Raw genomic sequence first — 22,350 nt, 5'->3', positions numbered from 1 at the left:
GATGAGTCTAGCTAATGGTTTGTCTATTTTATTTATCTTCTCAAAGAACCAGCTTTTAGTTTTGTTGATTTTTACTATAGTCTCATCTGTTTCTTTTTCATTTATTTCTGTTCTGATTTTTATGATTTCTTTCCTTCTACTAACTTTGGGGTTCTTCAATTCTTCTTTTCCTAGTAGCTTTAGGTGTAAAATTAGGTTATTTATTTGCTGTTTCTCTTGTTTCTTGAGGTAAGCTTGTATTGCTATGAACCTTCCTCTTAGCACTGCTTTTACTGAATCCCATAGGTTTTGGGTTGTTATGTTTTCATTTTCATTTGTTTCTATGCATATTTTGATTTCCTTTTTGATTTCTTCCATGATCTGTTGGTTATTCAGAAGCATGTTTTTAGCCTCCAGATGTTCGTATTTTTAATAGATTTTTTTCCCTTGTAGTTGACATCTAATTTTACTGCATTATGATCAGAAAAGATGCTTGAAATTACTTCAATTTTTTTGAATTTACCAAGGCTAGATTTATGACCCAGGATGTGATCTATCCTGGAGAATGTTCCACGTGCACTTGAGAAAAAGGTGAAATTCATTGTTTGGGGGTGAAATGCCCTATAGATATCAATTAGGTCTAACTTGTCCATTGTATCATTTAAAGCTTGTGTTTCCTTGCTAATTTTCTGTTTGGTTGATTTATCCATATGTGTGAGTGGGGTATTAAAGTCTCCCACTGTTATTGTGTTACTGTTAATTTTCCCTTTCATACTTGTTAGCATCTGTCTTACATATTGAGGTACTCCTATGTTGGGTGCATATATATTTATAATTGTTATATCTTCTTCTTGGATTGATCTTTTGATCATTATGTATTGTCCTTCCTAGTCTCTTTTCAGTCTTTATTTCAAAGTCTATTTTATCTGATATGAGTATTGCTACTTCTGCTTTCTTTTGGTCTCCATTTGCATGAAATATCTTTTTCCAGCCCTTCACTTTCAGTCTGTATATGTCCCTTGTTTTGAGGTGGCTCTCTTGTAGACAGCATATATTGGGGTCTTGATTTTGTATCCACTCAGCCAGTTGTTCTTATTTTAGAGACAAGAATGGAGAAGGCAATGGCACCCCACTCCAGTACTCTTGCCTGGAAAATCCCATGGATGGAGGAGCCTGGTGGGCTGCAATCCATGGGGTTGTTAGGAGTCGGACACGACTGAGCGACTTCACTTTGATTTTTCACTTTCATGCATTGGAGTAGGAAATGACAACCCACCCCAGTGTTCTTGCCTGGAGAATCCCATGGACAGAGGAGCCTGGTGGGCTGCTGTCTATGGGGTCGCACAGAGTCGGACACAACTGAAGCGACTTAGCAGCAGCAGCAGTAGAGACAAGAAAATGGCTTCTAGAGAAGAAACATCACAGTTTCCAGTGAGAATGTTTGAACCCAAGTAGCTGACTCTCGGATCCTTCCTCATACTTCTTCCTTCAGCGCTGTTCTTCCACCAGCTCCAATTCCCAACCCACTTGTCCAAGTTCACTTGTAAAGCCATGTGGAGATAGCTCAGCAGTTCCCTGGTCTCTCATGAGACCGTCACCACCCCTGCTGCCAGTGTGTGTCAGATGTTCCCAAGCAGAGTGAAGGGCATCAGGATGGGATTCTTCCTGTATCAGGCTGATCATCTTGAGAGATTGGGGCCCAAAGAGAAAATCTCCAGTGTAGATTTAAAATTAAATGGCCCTGAAAACCTGCCCTATGATTTTTAGAGTCTTAAGTCAGAACTATTTCAAAAGCAGGAAGGGTGTGATTTTGGCCAAGATGAGGTAAATCCATGTGTCTTTCGCACTGATTAAACTTAAAGCTCTGAACAAGATACAAAAAGAAACTACTTAAAGACTTTAAAAAGTAAATAACAGCAGAACCGATTATTAGATTGGAAAAGAGCTAATCCCAGTGAACAATAAAACAATAAGAGCAAATTTTTCAAGGTGTTCTACATCCATCTCATGTTGACTTTCTCTAACCCAGTGTTAGATTCTAATCTAAAGTGTTTTTGAAAGGGACTTGAGACCCATAAGTGAGGCAATGAATCAGTTTAGTCAATCAAGTGAATGTTGATCAGCATCACTTAAATAGAATAGAATACATCAGCAAATTTTGCAAAATTTTGGTTTGGAAAGCCACTGCACTGACTGGTAGAGCAGAAAAGAGATGGTCAACTACGCATGCATGGTAGGACATCTGTCATGCTGGGGGCTCCACAGAAGAGTCCCACAGGAAGAAGGCAGGTCTCTCTCTCACCTAGTGAATGACGGCTCCAGAGAAACACAGAGATTACAAAAAATACTAAGAGTCAGGTTTGGCATTTGAAATTTTCTTGTGGATGGAATAGACAGTTTCCTCAAATCCATTTATGTCTCATCCAAACATGTAAACTTCCTGGAGTTTTTATTAGAAATCACAAATATAACAGTGATAGTTTTCCAGTCTCCCTACTTTCACTAATATGTCGTTACAGTTTTCAACCAACTCTCGATTGTATAAACTGCCCAATTCCAATATGAAAGAGAAAGATGTTAGCTTTTCAAAGTTAGAAACCAAAATCAAGACAAGCCATTTTGGAACTCTCTCCATGTATAGTGCATGCATGCTAAGTCACTTCAGTCATGTCCAACTCTTTGCAACCCTATGGACTGTAGCCCAGCAGGCTCCTCTGTCCATGGGATTTTCCAGGCAAGAATATTGAAGTGGGTTGCCATTTCCTCCTCCAGGGGATCTTCCCAACCCAGGGATCAAACCCATGTCTCTTGCATATCCAGCATTGACAAGCAGATTCTTTACCATTAGCACCATGGTAGCTATGGAAGCCCCCTCCATGTATAGAGTTGTGTATAGTTTAACAAATATTTATTGAGGGCCAACTCTACAAGTTACCATGGAGGACAAAGATACAATGAATATGATAAATTTTTTATTAAAAAGCAGGTAGCTAAATTTCTTTGGGGAAAAAGGGGGAGGGGTTATGCATGATTTCACTTCAAGTCAATTAAGAAAGACTTACTTTGACTTTAAATTTTTTTATGTTTATATATAGATGAAGCTCAATGCAAAATTTAAGTGGGGAAAACTCTAGAACTACGTAGAATAATCCTACTGAATAAACGCATATACAAACCAAAACACTTACTCAGTGTTACATTTAGAATTTTATTCATCAAAACATGCAGTCTTTTCACCTGGCGATGTACAGGGTGCTTTCATTTTTGCTAACTTCAAATAGCCCAGGGGTTCAAGTAGGCTTCCCTGGTGGCTCAGATGGTAAAGAATTTGCCCACAATGCAGGAGAACTGGGTTAGATCCCTGGGTAGGGAAGTCCCCTGGAGAAGGAAATGGCAACCCACTCCAATATTCTTGCCTGGAGAATCCCCATGGACAGAGCCTGATGGGCGACAGTACATGAGGTCACAATCTGACATGACTGAGCAGCTAACATGTTCACTTTCAAGTAGAAAAGCGCTTGGAGATTTGACTATCTCTGGCATTTCACTTTCTCATAAAGTGTAGTAGCCCATGGAGGCCACCCTGGCTCGTGCCCTCAGAAGTTCCACGTGAGAGACTTGAACCGCCATCTTTTGGTTTAATGAAAAAATTACCCTGAATGACCAAAACAATATAAGATAAACTTGTGTCATTTAATATCACTGAGTAGTGACTAAGTTAAAAGTGAAAGAAGAAATACCCAACTCACTGCTTTAAGGGTGATCGGCATTAATTAATTGCAGGAATTTGTTGAATTACAGGAATTTGATGATATTTCTACCTCAGACTACCTGAAATTAATTTCCAACCCCACTGGTTACTGGTTTCATTATTCCTCAGCAGTACTTAACTCCTTTATGTCTTAATTCCAAATTCACAAGATCTTGTTATGAAGAGTAGCTAAGATAACCCATGTAAAGCTCTTAGCACAGGGCTTAACACACCTTAAGAGTTTATGAAGGTTACCCTTCAGTATAATTATTCGTAATGCTATTCTGTTTCCTGAAAGTTCTTGCTAGCTAGATACTATCTGGTTTCCTGAGGTAACACCATGCTGTCAAAATGTCTATATATATAATGTGGGGGAGGGGGGAACAGCCTACGTTTTAAACTTTTTTTTAACGTTGGTTTTGTCATTTCTTTTGCTTAAACCCAGTGTTCAGGATGGCCTGATTTTAGAAGCAAATGAACTTAACATTTATTTTCATCACAATTAGAATGATTTGTTCTGCCCTTTCTGTAGGCAGAAACTTAAATCCAAATGAGATTCTGAAGTGGAAAATAACATTCACAAGTAAGGACTGTCAGAGCTTGTGCCAGATGCCTCTCTTAGTTTTAGTGCACTAATTTCAGCACCATTGTATTCTAATACTAGCTGACACCACAAAGATTCAGGTGTGCCAAGTCTTGTTCCTTCTCACTTCTAGTCCCTCCCTGCACCATTTGTTCGGTTCCAGGACCCGCTCCCTGTTACCAGCAGGTTTATGAATTTATCTGCCTGCCTGTCTACACCCAAGACTAAATTCTCTTCTTAGAAAGTGATTAGGTAGCCTCCTGTTCAGGATCAGATTTCGATTTCCTCACCAGAAAAGTGGACATAGTAATATGTCTTCTTAGCACTGAGTCTTTAAGAATTTTCCACAGTTTGTTGTGATCCACACAGTCAAAGGCTTTGGCATAGTCAAAGGCTCCAGGAGTTGGTGATGGACAGGGAAGCCTGGCGTGCTGCAGTCCATGGGGTTGCAAAGAGTCAGACATGACTAAGGGACTGAAGTGAACTGAGAACAGAGTCTAGGGCTTCCCAGGTGGCGCTTGTGGCAAAGAACTCACCTGCCAATGCAGGAGACATAAGAGTCGTGGGTTCGATCCCTGGTTTGGGAAGATCCCCTGGAGGAGGGCATGGCAACCCACTCCAGTATTCCTGCCTGGAGCATCCCAAGGACAAAGCAGCCTAGTGGGCTTACAGTCCCTACGGTTACAGAGTCAGACGTGACTGAAGCAGCTTAGCATGCAGGCACAGCACAGAGTCTAGCCCACAAGAGTTTAGTAGTAATTCGTTGTTGTTCAGTCACTAAGTCATATCTGACTCTGCGGTCCCGTGGACTATAGCCTGCCAGGTTTCTCTGTCCACACGGTTTCCCAGACTAGAATACTGGAGTGGGTTGCCAGTTCCTTCTTTATTAATAGGAATTATTATTAGCTATCATGAGTTTTGTTATTATTATTTTTAACAAGCTCCATCTTGATATTTTATGTTTTTTCTAAAAGACTATAATTAGACTCTGGCTTCTTATTTTCCCTTCTGGGGTTTCAGAAATCACCCAACTAGGCAGCTGTCCACTAAGCCTAAGCTTTCAACTTGGCCCAAATTAGTCCTTAGAGGACTGAGACAAAGTCTTCTTTTCTTCTTTATTCACTACAGAAGTTACCACAAATGTAAATGAAGATTTTAAAATCTTCATCCAAAGTCACAGAATAATTTTTAAGAAGTTGCTTTTTTCTTTTCTTATGTATATTTTTAAAAATCATGATAAAATAATGTAGATTCTCCACTGGGAAAATAAAAGAGAGAGAAAGCATGAAAATCAGAGTCAATTAAAGAAGAAATGTAAAAGCTTTTGGCCCTAGATTAAGAATGTATGTAAGGAGAAAAAAACCCTTAAACCAAGAAGGTTCCCCGGGTAATAATTTCCTTGTGCGCAGTGACTCTGAAAGCACTGTAATTGTTACTTGGGAACAATTCACGACTTTAAGATTTGTTTTGGAAATGTATAACAAATACAAACCAAACCAACAATTGATGCTTCCAAGTTCAAATGAAAGAAATTTTTGAATCCTTACCAATATTTATTCAAAATCTATGATATTGAGAAAATATTTGCTTTAATAATGCAGCTGCCCACTTAGAGTATATAAAGAAGCCAAAATGTTTTTAAGTTAAGAGGTCCTTCTGCCAAAACCATTTTGAATCACAAACCTAGACTAATAGATTCTGAGGCCAGATCCTACTATTCTATGGCCACAGACACTTGGAACCCATGTCACACAAGGGAAAAACAGTAGACTGAGCATAGTAAAGTTCAGTTCTTTGTGTTTCCCACCATAGCTTCCTGCTGGCAGCCACTATGTTATTCTGCCACTGTAGGGAGACCCAGCAGATTTGCAAAGTTACACAAATCAACCGTTTCCTTGCCAAGCATAGTGGTTAAGACGTGAGGCCTCAGTGTATATCCTGGCTCGGGTATTTACTAGACCTGTGGCTTTAGATGAATTACCTCTCAGCATATTTCACGTATTTATTTATTCATTCAGTAAAGTTTTTGAACACCTACAATGTGTGCCAGGTACTATATTAACATGGAAGGTACAATCAATGGTGTGTAAAGCAAGCACTGTTTTTGAGGCAGACTCCATAGGTGGGCTAACCAGTACCCACTGTCAACTCTCTCCACTGCTTCTGCTCCATCTTGAGCTGCGTGGCCAAACTGAACTACCTTGAGCCATTTCTCTCATTGGTAAAATAGGTGGGTTGGTCTATATTTCCTCTATGATCTGATCTAGTTCCATAATTATGTCTGCCTGAACTCTGGGTGTTATTAGTCAAGTTTCTACCTTGTGCAAATGCTAAACACAGCTGGGCTAGAGAGGGAAGATAAAACATGCTTGCAGGGCCACGAAATCTGTGAGAGACATCAGCTGTTGCCTTCATAGCATGTCCATGGCAGAACCACAAGTGGTCTTGGCCCCAAATGTCTCCCCTACCAAGGCATCCATGATTGGTGGGGCCCAGAACCTGGGAGATCACAGCATGTTCTTCCCAACACCCAGCAATCATACACCAGTTAAAAAAAAAAAAAAAAAGTTAGAGCAAATACCAAGGACCGAAAGAGATCGCAACAGAGTGAGATTTCATCTGTCCTAAGGAAGGAAGAAGGGCAGGTCCATATAATTTGCCTAGTAATGAACTATACATAATACTTACAGCATGTCTGTGGTAAAGAAAATTTGTTACTGAAGGAGTAGATTTTGCTATTTGACTGTGGTTGTTTTGTATAGTTTTGGTTATCCTCTTGTATTCTCTAAGCCTAGGTTATACCTGGATGGTGGACCAGTTCTCTCTTAAAAAATAAAAGTTTTATGTATTTATTTGACTGTGCCACATTTTAGTCACAGCATGTGGGGTATTTAGTTGCAAACCCTTAGTTGCAGCTTGTGGGATCTATTTTCCAGACCAGGGATCGAATCCAGGCCCCCGGCACTGGGAATGCGAAATCTTAGTCTCTGGCCCACCAGGTAAGTCCACGTCAATTCCCTCTTGAAGGGTGCTGGAACTCCTGATGTCATACAGGGTGGAAGGCAGACCCTGAAGACGACTCAGGAACCAGGGAGCAGGCCTTAAAAGACAAGAAGCATTTGCTCTCTTGTTTTCCTTTTCTTGACCTATACTTTGATGAGTAAACATAGCTAAAAACAGTCCTCCTAGGAGAGGGAATTAATAAAGTCGTTGAAATGGGATTTAGGAAGGAGGTTGTGCAGGCAGAATTGGAGCTAGGGGAAAAGAATTCATGATTTGCTCACATTACCAGGATTCCTATTGCTCTGGTTTCAGTTTCCTTTTTATTATGCCCTAGCTTGGGGGTAAATTTATACTTAACTGTTTAGCCTCTTTTCTTCTGAAGGGTATGGTAAGATAAAGGTGTGAAGAGAAGGCTTATTTCTAAAGGTTTTATCAGAGGAACCAAACAACTAGAAGGTATATAATCATAAGGGATTTGTTATAGGGATTTGACCATAGGTAATTACAGGATCTGCTTAAACAGTCAGGGTGAAGCTGTTGGCTCTGCATCTGGTGCTGGATCCTAAAGTAATCAGGGCAGGAAGTTAGGGAAGGAAGATGGATGTGAATCAGAGAGAACAAAGACAAACCAGAGCCTATATTTCTCTTCCTGCCTCTAAACCTGCCACGTTGATGATGCAGTGTCCTGCAGGAGAAGCTGGTGCCCTTCATCACAGATCTAAATACGTACATGGTCAGAGAAGCTGCAGGAAGACCTGCAGGGAACTGAAGGGGCTGCAGGCTGGGATGCACACCCAGCCAGCAAAAATGAGCCAGAAGATAAACAGTCACGCTCACAAGCAACAACAGCTGATGCCTCTAGACTGACTTTCCAGACATAAAAAGAATATGGCTGCTTCCTCACCTTCCAGATCTCGTGAAAACTGTCTTTTGTGGCCTCTTCACATGTACAATGGCACCCCACTCCGGTACTCTTGCCTGGAAAATCCCATGGACGGAGAAGCCTGGTAGGCTGCAGTCCATGGTGTCGCTAAGAGTCGGACACGACTGAGAGACTTCACGTTCCCTTTTCACTTTCATGCATTGGAGAAGGAAATGGCAACCCACTCCAGTGTTCTTGCCTGGAGAATCCAAGGGACGGGGGAGCCGGGTGGGCTGCCGTCTATGGGGTCGCACAGAGTCGGACATGACTGACTCGACTTAGCAGCAGCAACATGTGCAAGGAAGGCGTATCTTGGAAATGTAATTCTAGCTTAGGTAGCCTGACAAAATAAAAATCCACCAAAATTCTCATTTCCACACTTGTACCTGATTATTAAATAAGGGGGAAGTTCTCAGGCCCTCATGGGGGAAAAAGTAATCATCTAGTGGTTCAAAGAGTACAGTCCAAGAGCCAGGGCAGCATGATCTAGCTGTCCCTACTGTACTAGAAATTCCACTTACAGTGTCAACTCACTAACTTGTAGTGTGGAAAGGAGTCTATTCTTTTACAAGTGCATGAATCACAGATATTCTTCGGTATGAGCTAATAGAAGCATCTCCTTAAATTTTCTTCTTCTTTCTCCTGCATCCCTGCTTCACTGCCCATATGCCTGTGAACTTCTGGGTCTGGGACTTCCTTCCCAGTTCACTACACCCAAAGGAAGCCTCTTACTCCACCAACCTAACCATGTACATATTTAACATTCCTACCAATTTTGAAACTATGTCTCATGTTTATGATAAAAGATATATTTCCAATAAATAAGAATGCTAAAATTGAGGATTAAGGGACCTTTGTTTCTGGTTAGAATATAGAAAGTTTCAAATCAGTACCCTCCACCAAACAAGAACAAGCTAAAAAAATGAAAGTAAATGATAGTAAAAACTATTAAAAGGTAGTACATGATTTGACACAAGATCAAAGTATCAAATCATAACTGAAACAATAAAAAAGCTGAATAATGAACCTAAATGAACTAAAGGAAACAAATTAAATTCCAACATGGAACTCTTTCTAAGAGAGAAAAAATACATGCCTGCTTTTATCCCTGGCAGAACAATGGCCTGTGGAATAAATCTGCCATTGACAGGGGTATGGAAAAACCAGCCCTACTTTGAACACATGTGGGATGATTTGTGTGGCTGGACTATATAGCAGAGAAAGATTATAAGATGCTCACTGATTGACAAATCCCAAGACATACCAACACGAAAATACTGATCATTTGCTCTAAACATTTGAACCAAAAGTAAATTGAACTACTGAAAGCTGCTACCAGTCTAGAAATGCATCAGTTACAGGTTAGATTCACTTTCTCTTTCTATATCTCCTTCCTCAACCCAGCAGCTCAAGGAAAGAACATACACTTTTCTATGGATAAAATATTAGTTACTTCCACCTCTACTATTTTTTACACATGTTGGTCATGAGTAAAAAATATGTCAAAGCTATGCGGAGGAATAAAATCTAACCTAAATTCAATAGTAGAAACTCACCCAGAGATAATGTGATTTTTATTTTATTTTATTTTTTTTTGTGTAATAAAGTTTTACTAAAGTATAAAGGAGATAGAGAAAGCTTCTGACATAGGCATCAGAAGGGGGTAGAAAGAATACCCACTTGCTAGTGTTGACAATGAAGTTATATACTCTCTAATGAATCCAAAGAATGTCTGGAGGTTGTAAAGACCTCATCAGACCTACTCCCATAATTTACATTTTAAGATAACAGAATTAGCCAGAAGGTTTAATCCAAAGACTGTCCTTAATCTAGAGACTGTCCTCAGGCAGGATACATTGTTATATAATCCTAAGGAATGTGGAGAAAGAAAAAAAGTTTGTCCTTTCTTCCTCCTTGAGAATTCCAGACCCCTCTCTCCTTGGGGACCCCTAGATTTCCTATCAACCTGCCTAGGAAATGACCCTCTCATTCCCCCCTTTTCTTTTAGGAGAATTATGTTGCCTAGGGAAAAGGGGCATCGTTCTCGTTCCATAACTGCTTCCGAGCTGACAAGGGGCGTTGTCCCTAAATTGGTGAGGCAACATATTCTCCTAATCCTCATATTGAGGATAAATTCACACAAAGTACTTTAAAATAACTGTGATGTTTGTTAAGAATATATGGAAAAGGTTAAAAATATGATACATGTGTGGAATTTCACTAAAGAAATAAAAACTACAAAGAACAAAATGAAACATCTACAAATGAAAACTACAAAATAAAAAATGAATTCATTCCATGAGATTTACAGAAGACTAGACAACTCATAAGAAAGTAAAACTGAAGATAAATGGCTAGAAATTATTCAAACTGAAACAAAAAAAGGGACAATGACCAAAAATGAACAGAGCATCTGAAACCAATAAAACAACATTAAATAGTCTAACATATAAAGGAAAACAACCCTGAATATTCATTGGAAGGACTGATGCTGAAGCTGAAGCTCCAGTACCTTGGTCACCTGATGCAAAGAGAGGCCTCATTGAAAAAGACCCTGATGCTGGGAAAGATTGAAGGTGGGAGGAGAAGGGGATGACAAAGGAAAAGATGGTAGGATGACATCACTGACTCAATGGACATGAGTTTGAGCAAACTCTGGGAGATGGTGAAGGACAGGGAAGCCTGGCGTGCTGCAGTTCATGGGGTAGCAAAGAGTCGGACGCAACTGAGCAACTGAACAACAACCAATATGAAATTAAAGTTACACAAGAGGAGGAAATGAGAAAATGGGGTAAAAGAAAGACATGAGGAGAAAATATTTGATAAATTTCTAAAGTTGATGAGAGACTTTAAACCCCTTATTCAAGAAATTTAGCAAACTCCAAGCAGAATAAACACAAAGAAAAAAATCTAGATGCATCATAATCCAAGTGCTGAACACCAAAGATGAAGAATCATACAAGCAAACAAATAAAAGAGATGTAACACACTGCTTCTGCTGCTGCTGCTGCTAAGTCGCTTCAGTCGTGTCCGACTCTCTGCGACCCCATAGACGGCAGCTCACTAGGCTCCCCCATCCCTGAGATTCTCCAGGCAACAACACTGGGGTGGGTTGCCATTTCCTTCTCCAATGCATGAAAGTGAAAAAATAAAGTGAAGTCACTCAGTCGTGTCTGACTCCTAGCGACCCCATGGACTGCAGCCCACCAGGCTTCTCCGCATGGGATTCTCCAGGCAAGAGTACTGGAGTGGGGTGCCATTGCCTTCTCCAGTAACACACTGAGGGGAATAATATTGAAAATGAATCTGACGTCTCATCAGAAAGATTGAAAGGTAAAAGACAATAAAAGAGCATGTCAACCTAGAATTCTATACCCAGTAAAAATATCTTTCACACTAGAGATAAACATATTAATATATTTGGACAGACAAAGCTGAGATAATTTCTTTCCAGCAGATGTGTGCTTTAAAAACTATGAAAAGAAGTTCTTTAAGCTGACAGGAGATGATGCCAGATGAAAGCCCAGAACTACAGAAAGGAGAGACGAGCACTAGAAAAAAAATAAATATGTGAGAAAAATAATTTTAATTTTTTTGAAAAGATGATTGTTTAAAGCAAAAGTATTGGCAATGTATTATGTGTGTATGGAGGAAAAAATATGGCAATAAGGGCAAAAGTGTGGAAAAGGGGTGACTAGAATTGTACTGTTATGTGCTACTTAAATCTTTGTGAAGTCATGTATTATTCTTTGAACGTACATTGTGATTACACATGGACGCCTATCATAAACTCTGTAAACCCACAGTTATTAAGACAGAGTGGTATTGTCATAGCTTAATGGAATAGAAGAAGACAATGGCACCCCACTCCAGTGCTCTTGCCTGGAAAATCCCATGGACAGAGGAGCCTGGTGGGCTACAGTCCATGGGGTCATGAAGAGTCAGACACAAACAGCATGACTTCACTTTCACTTTTCACTTTCATGCACTGGAGAAGGAAATGGCAACCCACTCCAGTGTTCTTGCCTGGAGAATCCCAGGGGTGGGGGAGCCTGGTGGGCTGCCATCTATGGGGTCGCACAGAGTCAGACACGACTGACGCTTCAGCAGCAGCAGCAGCAGCAGCAGCAATGGAATAGAATGACAGAGCATCCAAAAATAGAGCCACATACAAATGGTCAACTGATTTTCGAAAAAGGTGTCTGTGAAACTCAGTGGAAAAGGAACATCCTCACAAAGAACTGGAACAATCCAGATATACGTATAGGGAAAACATTGAACCTAGACCCCTACTTGATTCTATGTTTAAAAAATTAACCTAAGATAAATTATAGACTTAAATACAAAACTCAGAACCATAATGTTTCTAGAAAAAAAAATAGGAGAATAATGTCATTCCTAAGATTTCCTAGGATACCAGGAACATTAACCATAAAAGAAAAAATGATAACTTGGACTTCATAAAAATTAAAAGTTACTGCTCATCAGAAGACACTACTAAGCAAATGAACAGGACAGATACAATCTGTGAGGTCACATCCACAATGTGACAAAGGACTTGTATTCAGAATTATAGAGAATTCCTACAAATCAATAAGAAAATACAAACAGCTCGAAAATAACAAAGCATTTAAATAACACTTCAAAAGGAAGAGTCATGACAAGCAAGCAGATGCAGTTACTCAATATCATTAGTCATCAGGGAAATACAAATTAAAACCACAGTTTCATACCTACTGAATGGTTGATGTCAGAACAACCAGTGTGGAATTACTATTAAGGATGTGAACAACCATTTTGGAAAACTGACAGTTTCTTCTACCTATGCATAAACCTATCCTATAACCAAATAATTCCACTCTTGGGTGTTTACTCAAGAGAATCTACAACTATGTCCACGGGGAAAAAAAAATACTTATTACTAGACAATTAATAGGAGCTTTATTCTTGGTAGTTGAAAACTTGAAATAGGGGCTTCCCTAGTGGTCTAGTGGTTAAGAATCTGCCTTGTAATACAGAGGATGTGGGTTTGATCCCTGAGCAGAGAACTAAGATCCCACATGCCGCAGAGCAATTAAACCTTCACGCCATAATTACTGGGCCTGAATGCTCCAGAGCCCACAAGGCACACCTAGAGAGAGCCCATGTGCCTCAACAAAAGATCCCACAAGATGCAACTAAGGTCTCAGTGCTGCAACGAAGATTCCATGCAGCCAAATTAATTAATTATTTTTTTAAAAGAACTGTTTGTCACCAAGTTAAATCTTTTTCACAAAAAACTTGAAATAATTAAAATGTCCATCAACAGGGAATGGAATACTATACAGGAATAAAAAGGAACAAACTACTGATAAATCAACAACACAGATGCATTTCATAAACATAAAATTAAGTGAATGAAGCCAGACACAAAAGAATATATATTATTCCATGATTTCAGTTAAAAGGAGTGCAAGGCCCGTGTAACTAACACATCTGTGGTAACAGACACCAGACATGGTTGCCTGGAGCAGGAAGGATTGACTGGAAAGGACAAGAGATCATATTCTGGGGTGATGGACATATATTCTAGATTTTCTTTTTGAGTGTGGAATTACTTCCCTTTATTTTTTAATATAAATTTATTTATTTTAATTGGAGGCTAATTACTTTACAATATTGTATTGGTTTTGCCATACATTGACATGAATCTGCCATGAGTGTACATGTGTTCCCCATCCTGAATCCCCCTCCCACCTCCCTCCCCATCCCATCCCTCAGGGTCATCCCAGTGCACCAGCCCCAAGCATCCTGTATCATGCATCAAACCTGGACTGGCGATTTGTTTCACACATGATAATATACATGTTTCAATGCCATTCTCCCAAATCATTCCACCCTCACCCTCTCCCACAGAGTCCAAAAGACTGTTCTATACATCTGTGTCTCTTTTGCTGTCTCGAATACAGGGTTATCGTTACCATCTTTCTAAATTCCATATAGATGTGTTATTATACTATATTGTTGTTTTTCTTTCTGGCTTACTTCACTCTGTATAATAGGCTCCAGTTTCATCCACCTCATTAGAACTCATTCAAATGTATTCTTTTTAATGGCTGAGTAATACTCCATTGTGTATATGTACCACAGCTTTCTTATCCATTCATCTGCTGATGGACATCTAGGTTGCTTCCATGTCCTGGCTATTATAAACAGTGCTGTGACAAATATTGGGGTACACATGTCTCTTTCAATTCTGGTTTCCTTGGTGTGTATGCCCAGAAGTGGGATTGCTGGGTTGTATGGCAGTTCTATTTCCAATTTTTAAGGAATCTCCACACTGTTCTCCATAGTGGCTGTACTAGTTTGCATTCCCACCAACAGTGTAAGAGGGTTCCCTTTTCTCCACACCCTCTCCAGCATTTATTGCTTGTAGACTTTTGGATCACAGCCATTCTGACTGGCGTGAAATGGTACCTCATTGTGGTTTTGATTTGCATTTCTCTGATAATGAGTGATGTTGAGCATCTTTCCATGTGTTTGTTAGCCATCTGAATGTCTTCCTTGGAGAAATGTCTGTTTAGTTTTTTGGCCCATTTTTTTTATTGAGTCGTTTATTTTTTCTGGAATTGAGCTGCAGGAGTTGCTTGTATATTTTTGAGATTAATTCTTTGTCAGTTGCTTCATTTACTATTATTTTCTCCCATTCTGAAGGCTGTCTTTTCACCTTGCTTATAGTTTTCTTTGTTGTGCAGAAGCTTTTAATTTTAATTAGGTCTCATTTGTTTATTTTTGCTTTTATTTCCAATATTCTGGGAGGTGGGTCATAGAGGATCCTGCTGTGATTTATGTTGGAGAGTGTTTTGCCTATGTTCTCCTCTAGGAGTTTTATAGTTTCTGGTCTTACATTTAGATCTTTAATCCATTTTGAGTTTATTTTTGTGTATGGTGTTAGAAAGTGTTCTAGTTTCATTCTTTTACAAGTGGTTGACCATATATTCTAGATCTTAACTTGGGTTGTGTTACATGGGTGTATACAGTTTTCAAAACTCATCAAACTATATACTTAGTATCTGTGCATTTTCTTTTCTTTTTAAAGAACAGATTTTTTCCCCCTTTTAAAAAACATTCTGGCTTGGCTGGTCATTGCTGTGGCTCACAGTCTCCTCATTGTGGTGCGTGGGCTTTCCCTGGTTGCAGCACAGGCTCTAGCTGCCCTGTGGCATGTGGGATCTGAGTTTCCGGAGCAGGGACTGAGCCCACATCCCCTGCATTGAAGAATCCCCTGAGGATTCTTAACCACTGGACCACCAGGAAAGTCCCTATCTGTGCATTTTATTATGTAAGTTATCTCAACAAAAAATGTAAAAATTAAAAAATATATATTGAAACTATAAGGAGTAGCTGCAATAACCTTACCACTGATCATTCTAACTCACCTGTACAATAGTAAGCAAGCATTCAGTTCTGAGCTTCCCCAAAACTAAGAAAATGTCTGTATTTTACCTGAGAGGAAACGTTTTTGACATATAAAGGCTTGTTGGCTCCTCCAGTGGTTCAGTGGTAAAGAATCTGACTGCACTTCAGGAGATACACAGGAGACATGGGTTCAATCCCTGGGTTGGGAAGATCCCCTGGAGAAGGAAATGGCAACCCACTCCAGTATTCTTGCCTGGAGAATCCCATGGACAGAGGAGCCTTCCTGCAATCTATTCCTGTAACTTACAATAGGAGATATTAAAAAACAAATATGACCCTGACTTCCTACTGTATGTGTGCACGTTTAGTCACTCAGTTATGTCCAACTCTTTGCGACCCCATGGACTGTAGCCCACCAGGCTCCTCTGTCCATGGGATTTTCCAGGCAAGTATACTGGAGTGGGAAACCATTCCCTTCTCCAGGGGACCTTCCCAACCCAGGGATTGAACCCTAGTCTCCTGCATTTCAGGCAATTCTGTCGATTACAAATCAAATATAAACTTTGTTGTAGTGTGGCATGTAAGATATTATATAGCTTCACTCTGTTTACCTCCCTAGTCTCATTTGCTACTACTCCTTGCTTCGTACCTTAAAGTCTTCTAATACGCAATTGTTAAAGTGTCCTTGCACACTCTGTGTTGTGTAAAATCCCCATGCCTTGCTCATACTCTTCCCTGTGCTCAAAATTGCCTTTTCAACCTATCTTATCTTCAGTATCTTATTCATCCTTTTCAGACTTAGCTCAGGTGTCATCTTTTTACGATATGTTCCTTGAACCATAACTTTCCCACTGTACCCAGTATAGACTTAGCCTTAGGCTATTTTAAGTGCTTCAGCAAATATGTATTGAGCATCTACTATGCACCAAGCACTGTCTTAACCCTTGGAATACATCAGTTAACTTATTGAACCACCTTAACATCAGATAAATTTGTTAATTTGCTTTATCCAGCTACATTCCATGAAGCCAAGCCATGGTTTTCCAAGTTTGTGCCCACCAAGCACTGTACTGAGCACATGACAACTGTTCACCAAATGATGGAACAGGACATAAGATGGCTATGTGCTGATTAGTAGGAAGAGGAAAGACTGATTCTCAGGAACTCTCTGTGAGGCCCCAGCCTCAGGGGAGGTCCCCTCGGCCGTGGGGAGCAGCGGTGCAGCTGAGGGCCATGGGGAGGACCAGGCTTCATTGACTACACAGTTTTGCCTAGATCTGCCGCTGTGTGAAGCAGCCAGGAATCATTTCAAGACCACATACAGGCCGAGCTTTGAGTGGCGGCAGATCCCCGCTGACATCCCACCGAGGGCGTTTGATTTCTGCCCTGTATCCCACACCAGATGTCTTTGGATGGCAGTCTACTTTCTCTCACCCTGGGGTGGCCAGAGGGGAAGTTGGATTAGAAGTAGGTGGGCAATAAGGTGAAGGTTTAAAAAATTGCATGTTATGACTGATTCCCTAAGATGATGTATGAGGTGTGATTACAAAGTAATGAGAGATATTTTCATGTGTGACTTGTCTTATGTTTTAATCACACCTCATATATGGAATGTGTGTCATTTTATACAATGTTTGAAAATTACCACAACCTAGGGGATTTGGCAGGAAATGTTGAGTTGTTATTGAGTGCTCTTTTGCTAGGAAACCGTACCCTGGTTTCTCCTCAGAGAATGTACGTAATTATAAGACTATGAAGAGTCTTTTCCTTTGAGAATATGTAGTTCTAGGCATGTCACTTATGAGAAGAGAGAAACACTCTATGTATAAAGTTGTGATCGTTTAAACACTTCTTGGAGAAGGCAATGGCACCCCACTCCAGTACTCTTGCCTGGAAAATCCCATGGATGAGGAGCCTGGTAGGCTGCAGTCCATGGGGTTGCTAAGAGTCAGACACGACTGAGTGACTTCACTTTCACTTTTCACTTTCATGCATTGGAGAAGGAAATGGCAACCCACTCCAGTGTTCTTGCCTGGAGAACCCCAGGGACGGGGGAGTCTGGTGGTCTACCATCTACGGGGTCGCACAGAGTCGGACACGACTGAAGCGACTTAGTAGCAGCAGCAGCAGCAAACACTTCTCAGCCCTGTAACGATTGTTGTAAACTACCTGGCAATGATGATAAAAATGAAACTTTTGTGAATATACAATAGACACATATGTGGAATTAAAGAGAAAGCTTATTAATTAAAATTATGAAAGTGATAATAGTAAAGGATTTCTATACTAAACAACTGTCATACTTCTTTCAGGCATTTGCCTTTATTATCTAAAGGTCTTCTAATAGAATTCAGGTGGGTATTTGACAGACATGAAAATATTAACATTGAAACATATAGACAGCATTTTAAAAAGCAGAGACATGACTTTGCCAACAAAGGTCCATCTAGTCAAGGCTATGGTTTTTCCAGTGGTCATGTATGGATGTGAGAGTTGGACTCTAAAGAAAGCTGAGTGCCGAAGTATTGATGCTTTTGAACTGTGGTGTTGGAGAGTCCCTTGGACTGCAAGGATATCCAACCAGTCCATCCTAAAAGAAATCAGTCCTGAACATTCATTGGAAAGACTGATGCTGAAGCTGAAACTTCAATACTTTGGCCACCTGATTTGAAGAACTGACTCATTTGAAAAGACCCTGATGCTGGGAAAGATTGAACGCAGGAGGAGAAGGGGACAACAGAGGATGAGATGGTTGGATGGCATCACTGACTCAATGGACGTGGGTTTGAGTAAGCTCTGGGAGTTGGTGATGGACAGGGAAGCCTTGGCGAGCTGCAGTCCATGGGGTTGCAAACAGTTGGAGACGACTGAGTGACTGAACTGAATAGTTGGTTCACAATGTTGTGTTAATTTTGAGTGTACAGTAGACTTAGTTATATGTATTCAGACTTTATATATATATACATATATATATTATATTCTTTTTCATTATAGGTTATTATATGATATTGAATATGGACTTTTAAAAACAGTTCTTGCTGTAGCTAAAAGAACACTTATAACCGACTTCACAAGAGAATAACCATATTTTAAGAACCTAAGATTTGAAGTTGAAGATGTCAAATGCAAAAAAAAAAAAGGAAAGGAGAAGAAAAGTAGCCAATTATGAGATTGATAATAATTGGATTCTGTCTTTGGTCACATGGAACTAAATCCATGATTATCAATATTAGATCTTGAGGGACGACATAAGAAGTAAAAATGTCAGCAGAAGCCAGAGTTGCACACAGCAGATTATAAAAAGGGAAATTTAAAGAGCCATTTTATCTGGAGTGTGTAATTTTCAAAATGACTTAGAGCAGTAGTTCTCAAACTTTATGGCTCATAGAAGTCACCAGGAATGCAAATTTCTCATTAGTGGTAGGACAGGAATTCTGCATTTTATTCTGATATAGGGGGTCTTCTGATCATGTTTTTAAAGTAGCACATAGAAAGTAAGAATACTTATATAATTGAGATTTTTCATTATGACTTTCCTACATAATTTAATATGGCTTCCCAGGTGGCACAGTAGTAAAGAATCTGCCTGCCAAGCAGGAGATGCAAGAGACACAGATTTGATCCCTGGATCAGGAAGATCCCCTGGAGAAGGAAGTGACAACCATTCCAGTATTCTTGCCCAGAAAATCCCATGGACAGAGGACCCTGGCGGGCTATACAGCTCACAGGGTCTCAGAGTCAGATATGACTGAGCGGGGTTGCAAAGAGTCAGATACAACTGAGCGACTGAGCACATAATTTAATAGTGATAAGACTCAGATTTTAAAAATTTAGCAAAACTTACACTTGGGAAATAAATTCATTTAAAAATATTTCCCCTAAGTTTAATTATTTGAGGGGTCTGTATCCTTAGGGTATCTAAGAGAACGCAGTGAGAAGTTGATTTTCTCTAGACTATGATTAATGACTCGAAAACCAAAAAGAAATAGGAGAAATAATATAAAATTTAAGGTTCAATTTTCAAAGTTAGGGGTTATCATTCAAGATAGATCAGTGTTGCCAGAGGGTGATGCTGTAATGTGGAAACCAGGTTGGAGGCATTCATATTCGTATGCGTCTAATTTGAGTATGCAAATATAGACTTCTCACTGAGAAGCCCTTTTGCAAATTTTGCCCACAATTGCAAATGAGAGCTCAGAATGTACTACTCCCACAGCCTCCAAAGGGTCCCAAGCTGAGCAGATCCCATCTGCCCGGGGATTCTACCACTTGTAAAAGCAGCAGCTGCCGCTTCTCTGGTGTATGTTGCTGTGAAACTCCCAAGCGAAATAAAAGATTGATATCTGGACTTAATTTCACTTCAATAGAAACTTTATCATGCTATGTTTGTCATGATTCCAAGAGGGATTTTTAAAATAATTAATGAGAAAGATACATTTCTCAAAACTCCCAGTTGAGTTCTCACACATGTTTTATTACAAAGATGTCTGTCACAGAAAAACAGGATTGTATTACTTACACTAATATAAAAGGAGATTGATAAATAAGGTACTGAGCAACTGTATCTTATTTGCTTCAGCAAATATAGAGAAAAAAGATAAATTTTATTCCAGCTTATTTGTGGTATTTCCACATAGTAGGAGCTGTGCAAGCAAGGTTTTGAAATCACTGGAAATATATTTATGAAAACAACACAAGGGAGATGGCTTCCTTTCCAGTGCCATTAAGAGTGAGGGGAAGGGAGGACCACAAGTCAAATTATATTGCTATGATACAAGGACATACAGACCAGAGAAGGGGAAAAAAGGAGAGTGGACCATCTTACCTGGAGAAGACTGAAAATTCTCCTAGAAAGGTGAGCTGAGACGTCTAAAAAGTGTTTAGACCAGGAGGATAAGTGTACCATGTAGGATGTCCTGGGAACCTCACGGGAATTTGAGGAATACCAGCAATTTGATGGGGTACAAGGGGGAGCAGATAAATGTCGAAACTAGACAGGCAGACAGGAACAGGGCTGGCAGTTCAGGAGCTCTGCCTCCATGGGAGTTACGTCAGAACCGCGAGGGTAGGTCTCCTGCATCAGGACCTTTAAACAGATCCATAAATGATGATTATATGTGTTGCCAAGATTGATAACTACAGCTCCAATGCATTCTCGTTGATGTTAACGTACATGTGGTATGTGAATATTCCACATTTTAACGTAGGGCTTAATGTCATGTATATAAAATACTAAAACTTGAACATTTCTTTAATTTACTGCTGCAAATAAATAATATATTATTTTCATTGTAGTTAGGATAACCTATGTAGAAGGGATTTGAGAAAGGAGATGGAGGTCCAGGCAGGAGGCTATTCCAGTAGTTCTGGTAATAAGCATGAAGCCAGGCAGTATCCTAGGAGATAAATAGAAGGAATAAAAATAAGACTAGGAAAGAGACCTAAGGGACAAGACTTGATCACAGATGCAGGTGTGAGGCGGAGAATTCAAGGGTGGCTCTGAGGTCTCTGGTCTGGATGCCCTATGGACAAATTTAGCATGAATATCCCCACTTGAAATATTCAGATTTTACCAATTCCATCCAAACCAGCAGGAATACCACTCTTTCCATGTGTTCCCTGCTATCCCTGGTAACAGTCTTCCTTCTGACCATCCTTAGAAACCTACCTGTATTTCTCTGTGGTGCTTATGGTTTCTAGCCATTTGCTGGCATGATATACGCATGAGTCTGCACAGTGAGTGTGCTCCTCAGTCCTTACAACCGTGTGCAAGACCCCACGGTTCTGTACGGAGAAGAAATGGTATTGTGCCTACTGTGTCTCCTAGAAGTTTCTACCTTGAGATGCAGCTCCAAAGCCGGTGCTTTGTTTTGTTAAATTATTTATTAGAATCCTCTGGATTCTACTTAGGAACAAATTCAGGGAAACTTGATGGTCCATGACTGTGGGCCTGGACAAGGAGTCCCATTTTTTCTTTCAGAAATGATCAAGCCATAGACAAGAGGAACTTATATATATATATTTGGCTGCCCTGAGCAGCTTGTGAGATCTTAGTTCCCTGACCAGGAATTGAACCTGGGCCCTCAGCAGTGAAAGTGCTGAGTCCTAACCACTGGACTTCCAGGAAACTCCCCAAAGCCAGTATACTTAACCCTATAGGTGTATCATGGGCCCTGTTGGCACTCTAGAGGCAAACTGATCAAGTTAGGGATCTCTTTCAGAATGATTTTTTTTTAATGCAAAGAGATAAAATACACAGATTTACAAGAGAAACCAATCACATTGAGACGTGGCTGTCAAAACAGCTTTGAAAAACAAATGTGTAATATATTACTATGTGTTTTTTATTAGTGTATTAAGTTCAAAATACATCAAAATATAAACAAATTAAAAATAAATTTATCTGTAAAGACATATCAGTGGGAAGTCTGTTGTTGCTAGATTGAATAAGGACATTAATCTCTGGAGAGGGCTTTGAAAAGGCTATAGGCATGTCTTGTTGGATAAACAGCTTATGTCAATTTTTTGTTATTGTTACAGACATTGAGACTGCTGATTCATAAATGTAAATCCTTGTAAATGGTTTAAAGCTTTTAGAGCTTCTTTATAAGACAAGAATAGTTTCTGTTGAGGAACACCTGAAATCTCCAAGGTTTTTTGAATTAAACTCCAACTGGAGTCTTTTTTTTTTTTTTTTAGCCTAAGACTAATGAA

The 22,350-nt window shown here is 39.8% G+C and overlaps 1 non-coding gene across 1 annotated transcript; it reads right to left on the bottom strand.

The window, feature by feature from the left end:
• Positions 1–21,690: 21,690 nt before the first annotated feature.
• On the bottom strand, positions 21,691–21,763 carry TRNAE-UUC (transfer RNA glutamic acid (anticodon UUC)). The gene has a single exon. It is a non-coding gene; the product is annotated as a tRNA-Glu (tRNA).
• Positions 21,764–22,350: the final 587 nt, after the last annotated feature.

Source organism: Bos javanicus, chromosome 17, assembly GCF_032452875.1.
Source record: "Bos javanicus breed banteng chromosome 17, ARS-OSU_banteng_1.0, whole genome shotgun sequence".
Classification (NCBI taxonomy): Eukaryota; Metazoa; Chordata; class Mammalia; order Artiodactyla; family Bovidae; genus Bos; species Bos javanicus.
Note: the sequence above shows the minus strand (reverse complement) of the source record. Positions and strands in the feature narration are given on the sequence as shown.